Genomic DNA, 8,872 nt, shown 5'->3' on the forward strand with positions numbered 1-8,872 from the left:
TAAGCAGATAACGCTTGAATTAAATCTTGGAAGGTGTTGTTCTTGCAGGGAACAACAGAGCAAAAGGCATTACAAGAAGTGGGGAATATATGAATCAAGGCACAGAGGTAGGACACAGGCTGGCATGTTTGCAGAATGCTGGTGATTAAGTACAGCCAGCCAGCAGGGGGTCAGGATGAGACCTGCAAAGAGAGAAGCTGGAAAGATAGGTAGCCCGCTCATGGAAGGCTTATATGCTGTGCTAATGAATTCAACTTTAGGAAGTGAAAACCCTTCTGTTTCCTCAGGCAGATATTTATTAAGATAAAATTTTTATGTCTCTACAGAATTCAAAACTCACAAGTCACACACATATGTGATGGAAAGTTCTCTATAAAGCCTAAGTATCTTGACTTGAAACGTGGTTGTGTATTTCTTAGAGTAGTAACATAAATTGATTCATAAAGACTATGCACCTTGGAGCTATCTCTTTAGTATCTTTATTCGGGAAAACTAAAATTCTGTCATATCAATGGAAAAATCTCTGAAAAGTAGGAATAGAACTATTATGCCTTTTATAAATTAATCACATACTTTGATTTTGTAGAATGCAAAGTCTAACAAGGTCTCACTAGCTATGTGATCTTAGTGAAAATTATTTAATGTCTGCATGCCTCAGTTTTCTCACAAGTGGGTTGTATCTATTAAGGAACTTAACTAGAGAACAGGATTAATAAACCAGAAACCTTCATCTGCTTATGAAGTCTCTCCAAGATTCATATGCCACAAACCTTCCATTAGGAAGTGTGGTTAAATATAGTAAAGATAGAATCAAATAAAATGAAACATCAGTGATCTTCTTAAGAGAAGATGGATTGTGGGTGAAAGTAAAGAAATACATTTTTGTAAACTCTACTAGGTACTCACTTACATACCTTGACTTGGCGGGGTGAGAGATGAGGTGAGGGCAGGCCATGGGAGAGACAGGGACCAACAACCTTGAAGAACTTTTCTCTCTGATGTGGATCAACAGCTCTGTTAAACTCCCCATCGGAGCTGGAAGAAGAGAAATGCATAACCTTATCAAACTCCAAGTCGGGGGTGTCACGACTTTTCCGGACTTAGATTCTCAGTACTGTGAAGGGTCCAGTTGATATTAGGAACCTCCTTATGAATCGTAAAGTAGCCCCTTATCTGGAGTAGTAAGGCGGGCTCTGAAAGAAATGTTGACCAAACCCTACTTAAAGGTATGCATTCTTTGTCACAAACCAATACTAATCAGAGGTGGTGCACACACACACACACACACACACACACACACACACAAAAGCCCTATTTTTTAAAAATCAATTTTCTTTGCTCAGTGCTTGCACCTCTTCTCATCTTTAATTTACACTGATCCCTCAAGTGGTTTTAAAGCTCATCACTATGCTGATGATTTCCAAATTCATAACTACAGTTCTGACCAAATGTGAACTTGATTTGTGGATGCCCCCGCCCACTCAAGCAGCTTCATGTGATGACTAATGAGCATCTCAGAGCATCAGGTTTTAAACTCGACTCGATTCCAGTTCCTCCTCACATCTGTCCTTCTCCCTAAGTTTTCTTCATCAGAGAATGACAATGAAAACCCAGGGCTTGTCCTGGACTCTTCTCTTTATCTTATACTCTAAATCTAATCCATCAACAAATATTGTTTACTTTACCTTGAAAGAGTATAAGAATCTGACGACATCTAATCTCTTCCATTGCTACCACCACTTACAGGCCTCTGCCTATCATCCAAACCTCTGCAATAGGCTTCTACCTGGTCTTCCTGTTCCACTCTTGCCTACCCTCTCCATTGGCAAAGGAATCCTTTAAAACACAAATCTTAATACTTCCCTATTCAAAACTCTCACATGGCTTTGCATCTCAACGTAAAATCCAAATGCCATGACCGCCAAGCCTAGCTGTGATTGGGCCCCAGCCTACTTCTCCAGTCTCATTCCCTACCACTCTTGCCATCACTCATTCTCTTGGCTTTCGCAGGGCTCTCTTTGTTGAGGGGATGAGAGACTAAGTTGGTTCAGGGAAGACAATCAAGAATTCCGTTGCAGACACATTGATTTTAATGTACTTGTGACATGTCCTAGAGACATCAAGAAGGCAGTTTCAACATGGATCTGGAGTCCCAGCAGGAAGGTCTGGGACCAGAGATACATATTTGCAAGTCATCTGCACATAGCGTCATTTGAAACTCTTGGCATGGATGTCCCAGAGAGAGGAGATAAGGGATCTGGAACCACAGTATATCAAAGTCTGGTAGAGGAATATGACATTATAAAAGAGACTGATAAGCAGCCTCCAAGAGGGAAGGGGAATATTGGGAGAGTGATTTGGTAGAAGCCCAGGAGGTGAGAAATGCGGATAGCTTCTCTTTCAGGAAGTTAAGATAGCGAAGAGGAGATGACACGGTTGCGGGACAGAGATGGGGGGTCATGGAAAAAATGTTATTTTTATGGGTGAGATTTGAACATACTTAAAAGCTGATAAGAATTATACATTTGAAGGGAGAGTGATAATAAGTAAACATTTTTTTAAAGAGGGAAGGAAATAAATAACATCACTAGTTTGAGAAGGTGGGCTGCCATGGAATCAGAAACACAGCCGACAGCTTAGAAAATAAACATTTAAGGAGTTTTTCAAAAAATATTTGATGGTGGATGTCTAAATACAAATATTATACCTTAAAATTACAAGAGAAAAAAATAAATGAAAGAAATCTCAGGTAATACAGTTAAAGGAAAATAAAACAAACAAACAAAAAACACTGAGAAGCAAATAAAATTAAAAGACAAAAGTACAGAGAGAGAGAGATAAGGAGTAGGAGGGAGGTTCAGCCTAAAAAAAGACAATAAAAATTATATATAAAATAGATAACTAATAAGGACCTACTGTATAGCACAGGGAACTCTACTCAGTACTCTGTAATGGCATGTATGGGAAAAGAATCTAAAAAAGAGTGGATATATGTATTTGTATAACAGATTCACTTTGCTATATACTTGAAACTAACACAACATTGTAAGTCAATTATACTCCAATAAAAATTTTAAAATAAAATAAAACAAAACAAACCACCACCACAAAAAAAAAAAAAAAAAAAAGAATAGGATAAATCCATTACTGAAACAGATTTCCAAATATTTGGTCAAAAAATGAAAACCTATATACTACATACAAAAGGTCTATAAGTGACACACATAATAAAACAAAAGAAAGAGTGAATGACAGGAAAATGTTGGAACATATTTATTATTTATTCATTTAGCAGTTTAACTTGTTTTAAAGATGGCTACAGTCTAAGATGAAAGTATAATTGTTATAGCCTTAAATGCTGAACAATTTAGTATCAAAGTATTTATGAAGCAAAACTAAAAAAGAGAGAAAAAACAGAAAAGTAATGAGAAATTTTAGCTCTCATTTTTAAAGAAGAGCAGATAAAAGTGAATAAGGATATAGAGGACATGAATAATACCATTACTGAAGTTTATTTAACAGTTATACCATGAGTTCTATACCCTATAAAGAGGGATTCACCATTTCTCAAGTGTCTGGAAAATTTACCACAAAATGGTCATATGTAATAACCCCCTAAAAACCAATACAAATATCCTAAAATAGACATAATATAAGCCATTTTCATAGATCACAGTACAATAAAATTCCGTAAGTAACTTTAGCTCAACAAACTTTTGGAAGGAGCCATTTGCAGAATGTGTTTTAATAGAATATGTCAAGGATAATGAAAACTGTGGTGCTTACCCACTCACCAGTCATTCTCCCTGGACAAGTATTAATGGAGGTATTTATCAAGCAAATATTAATAATTTTTAGAATATTTTCAGTGACTTCTTTCAATGAATTTTTTACAAGGTTATTCAGACTAATATAATAATCTAGCTTACTCCAATCAGGGTATTTGTCCCACAGATTCAAATCTGCAAATACCACATTCATTTTTGATTTCATGTGGAATAATAATAGAAGTTTGTTTACCTTGAAAGAGTAAATTTAGTCTATTTAAAGGAGAAAAGATATATCACTGACATGCTGATCTGCAAAGCCAATCTAAATTATGTATATGTTCCTACTCATTGTGTAGATATTATCACCAAAGACATGATGTTTTTCTCCAAATTACCACAGAAAACAGTAATTGTTTGTAATCAATGCTGATACTTTCTCAAAGCTGAGAAAAAGTAGAGCATTCAATTTGCCTGTCCTTAATGTAACTGACAATCATTATAGCTTCATGAGGTCCTCTCCCTTAAATTTTTAAAAACACCTCTGGAGAGCTTCTAGGATGCACGACGTAGTGAGTAGATCTTATTTCCAGAACAACAGCTTGAACACATGGAACAAGTTGTTCTTTTTGGATACCACTGCCTTAGCACCATCTGTGCATAACCCAATACATCAGTTGCATGTTATTGTTTACCTTGAAGTTATCAATAATTTTAAAGTTTCTTCCGAGTTGTAAGAGTTAATAAAGATTGGCCAAACAACATTTCTTCTTGGGCTCCTTTATCCAAATCATATCTCACAAACACCAGAAGATCAGCTGAGTGGCTAATATCAGGGAATTCATCTTAGAGTCTCCAGGGAGTATTATGGACGTTTTTGTAATCAGGATAATAAACGCAGCCCCATATTTGGACTGTATCTGTCATTGTTTGATATATTATTATATTTGACAGAGTTGCTCCACCAGATTTTTTTTCCCTTGCCTTGTCCCAGAGAGCATCGCTTGCACTGTTTGGAAGCCAAACAGTAACGGATGTCTCATCAATAACTTGGGCAACTCTAACTCTGGCAATTCAACCTAACATTGTAAACAAGACTTCCGCAACTTCTGCAATTTCATCTCCTACCACCCTGTGCTGATGTTCCTGTTACTCGTGTGTCTTCAACACTTCCCACAGTAGTCCTTGTATATTTCAAAACTGACGTTTGAGACAGAATGCTTTCTTGCCAGAACTCTGAATGTCCCCAAACATGCTATATCTAATGGAAGAATTTACATTCATTTTCAGTCCACTAAAATCCAAATATCAAATAATTTTCACTATATTTGCATGATATATTTTGCTTTCTTTACAGCTAGTGTTTTTACAACAGTAACAGGTGGTTTCAGGTGGTTTATCTGAAAGCATATGACTGATGTCACTGCAAACACCACTGCATCTCTATTTCCATCAGCGTCTTCAAGCAATATGCTTTAAAAGACGTATTTGTAAAGCCCTGGACCGTGATAGGTTCAAGAAAAAAGGAAATCAAAGAGTGCACAGGGGCTTCCCTGGTGGCACAGTGGTTAAGAATCCGCCTGCCAATGCAGGGGACACGGGTTCGAGCCCTGGTCTGGGAAGATCCCACATGCCGCGGAGCAACTGGGCCCGTAAGCCACAACTACTGAGCCTGCACGTCTGGAGCCTGTGCTCCGCAACAAGAGAGGCCGCGACAGTGAGAGGCCCGCGCACCGCGATGAAGAGTGGCCCCCGCTCGCCACAACTAGAGAAAGCCCTCGCACAGAAACGAAGACCCAACACAGCTAAAAATAATTAATTAATTAAAAAAAAAAAAAAGAGTGCACAGTCCCAAATGCAGTTTATAATTGATATCTTACAATTCAAAATGATATGTAGGTGCATCAAATGAAAGAACACCATAATTACACAAAAATTCAGTATATGAGAATCCATTTCAGTGACCAAACAAGCTGTATCATGCTAACATCCTAATAGTTTAACTTCAAAGGGTCTTATTAGTTATGCCTGAGCACCATCACAAGATTCATGTGGCCTATGTAGGTTGCCCCCTGTGCTAACTACTTTAGCCTCACCCCGTGTAAAAATACATGAAATCACTGATTTGATTAAAAGTTAAAATTTTAGAATACACGTTTAAATAACTACATAAATCATCTTAAATCCCATGGTATGCATATCACATATTTGGAAATACTGTATGTTTAAAAGTATAGATGCTAAAGTCTGATCTTCTGTGATTAAATTTCAGCTCTAACTAGTATTTCATACTAGTAAACTGCAGGGGGACTTCGTGGAGGCACAGTGGTTAAGAATCCACCTTCCAGTGCAGGGGACACGGGTTCAGTCCCTGGTCTGGGAAGATCCCACATGCCGCAGAGCAACTAAGCCCGTGCACCACAACTACTGAGCCTGCGCTCTGGAGCCAGCGAGCCACAACTACTGAGCCCACATGACACAACTACTGAAGCCCGTGTGCCTAGAGCCTGTGCTCTGCAACAAGAGAAGCCACCGCAGTGAGAAGCCCATGCACCGCAACGAAGAGTAGCCCCCGCTCGCCACAACTAGAGAAAGCCCACATGCAGCAACGAAGACCCAATGCGGCCAAAAAAATAAAATAAAATAAATAAAAATAAAAATAAATAAACTGCAGGACTCAGAGCAAGCTATTGATATATAACTTTTCTAATCTTCAATTCTCTGACCAATAAAAGGAACAATAATAGTATCCTTTTATCACTGAGTTATTGTGAAAATTAAATGAAATTATCCATGTGTAGTATCTGGAAGATACTAAATTTTTAATAAATCTTGACTATGCGATGATATAAGAACTAGGTTTGTATAGGCTTTTTTGTTGTTGTTGTTAACTAAGAATATTAGGATTTGTATTTGTATATCAGCCCATTAACTCTAGTCCCTAGGTGATTAAGCAGCAATCACTGCAGAGAACAAAAAACAAGTTAGCCCAGCTGTACTAAAGCGACTTTTAGCTGGAAGAGTTAATGACTAAAGCTGGACATTCTAGGTATTGTCAAAGGTTGTGCACAGTTGTATTTGCATAAATAGTTATACAATTTCTCATGGTCATGCAACCAATAATATTGATAGTTAATATTAAATTGAATACTGGCTATACGAGCTGCTTTATAGCTATTACCTAAACGATTTCTTACAACATCCCTGGGACACCGTGTATCATTAGTTTTCCTATTTCAAAAATGAGGAAACTGAGGTGCTGAGAAGTTATATAATTTGCCCATAACCATAGAGCTGGTAACTAGGAGAACCATGATTCAGATAGAGTTCATTTATAATCCCAGGAAATGAGTTTGTGACTTTTATATTTTGTTGCCATTTAACAGAAACTAAGTCCAGAATTCAGTTGCATAACAATATTTCCTAGGGATAATCTAGTAGAATCACATTTCCAGAATATTGGGAGCTTTTGAAAAATTAAATATCCCACAATTAATAGAGATTAATTTTAGAATAATTGTTTTAAAGTTAATAAATGTATGAATTTTTCTCTGCTGGAAGTTTTATTCACTTTTAAACACATCTGTTAAATATATTAATGACATATGACAGAGAGGCTGGAATAATTCTCAGCAATCATCAGGATCATTTTGCTAAGCATTTTGTACTCTGGGTAGAAGTTCTCTCTGCTACAATTACAAGGTTTCTGAAATAGTAAGAGAGCAAAATTCAGAGTGATTAAATCACAACTTTACTCCAGCATTAAGAAATTTTATCATAATGGGGTTATACTGTACCTTGAAAAACTCCATCATAAATTTTTGATTTTTCTTTCATTTAAAAATGCATGTGGGGGGCTTCCCTGGTGGCGCAGTGATTGAGAGTCTGCCTGCCAATGCAGGGGACACGGGTTCGAGCCCTGGTCTGGGAAGATCCCGCGTGCCGTGGAGCGGCTGGGCCCGTGAGCCACAGTTGCTGAGCCTGCACGTCTGGAGCCTGTGCTCCACAACAGGAGAGGCCGCGATGGTGAGAGGCCCGCGCACCGCGATGAAGAGTGGCCCCCGCTTGCCACAACTGGGGGGAGCCCTCGCACAGAAACGAAGACCCAACACAGCCATAAATAAATAAATAAAGAGGATGCATTTCAAATAGTAAAAAAAAAAAAAAGTTTAAAAAAAAAAAAAATGCATGTGGGACTTCCCCAGTGGTCCAATGGTAAAGAATCTGCCTTCCAATGCAGGGGACGCGGGTTCGATCCCTGGTCAGGGAACTAAGATCCCATGTACCATGGGGCAACTAAGCCTGCGCGCCACAACTACTGAGCTCGTGCACCTCAACTAGAGAGCCTGCGTGCTGCAAACTACAGAACCCATGTGCTCTGGAACCCACGCACCACAACTACAGAGCCCACGCACCCTGGAGCCTGTGCGTCACAACTATAGAGAAGCCTGCGTGCCACAACGAAGAGCCCTCACGCCGCAACAAAAGATCCCGCATGCCTCAACAAAGATCCCGTGTACCGCAACTAAGACCTGATGCAGCCAAAAATAAATTAAAAAAATAATAATAATAATAAATAAATCTTTAAAAAAATGCATGTGTTAGTTATTTACTGGACACTGGGGAGATGTAGTGAGCAAGGTAGATAGATAGATGCCTGCCCTCAAGAAACTTATATTCTAGCTTGTCAATATAATCATCTGATAAAAGAATTTCAGTAATTTGGAAAAAAGTAATCATACTGAAGGTAACTTTCTAACAGTTTAAATGCTAATAAAACTTTGAGTCTTATGGTTCAGTTTCTAGTATCTTACAAACAGAAAACAATTATGTAGCTAATACCAAAGAGGTCAGAAAAAAAAATCCAAGATCTTAAGAGTAATTACTTTCTCCCTGAAAATAGGTAGATAATTTTATACGTCACAATTTAATTTTCCTTCAGTTTCTTTTCTCAATCAGCAGTGTTTTATCACTACCACCCAACAGGCAATGGGAATCAAAATATGGAGCAGAATATTGTGGCAGAAAAGGCAATCAACTAATTATGAAAATTATATAAAAATTGAGAGGCTGAATGGAATACAATGATGCATGATAAGAATCAT

Source organism: Balaenoptera borealis (genome assembly GCF_965194805.1).
Source record: "Balaenoptera borealis genome assembly, chromosome: 6".
Taxonomy (NCBI): Eukaryota; Metazoa; Chordata; class Mammalia; order Artiodactyla; family Balaenopteridae; genus Balaenoptera; species Balaenoptera borealis.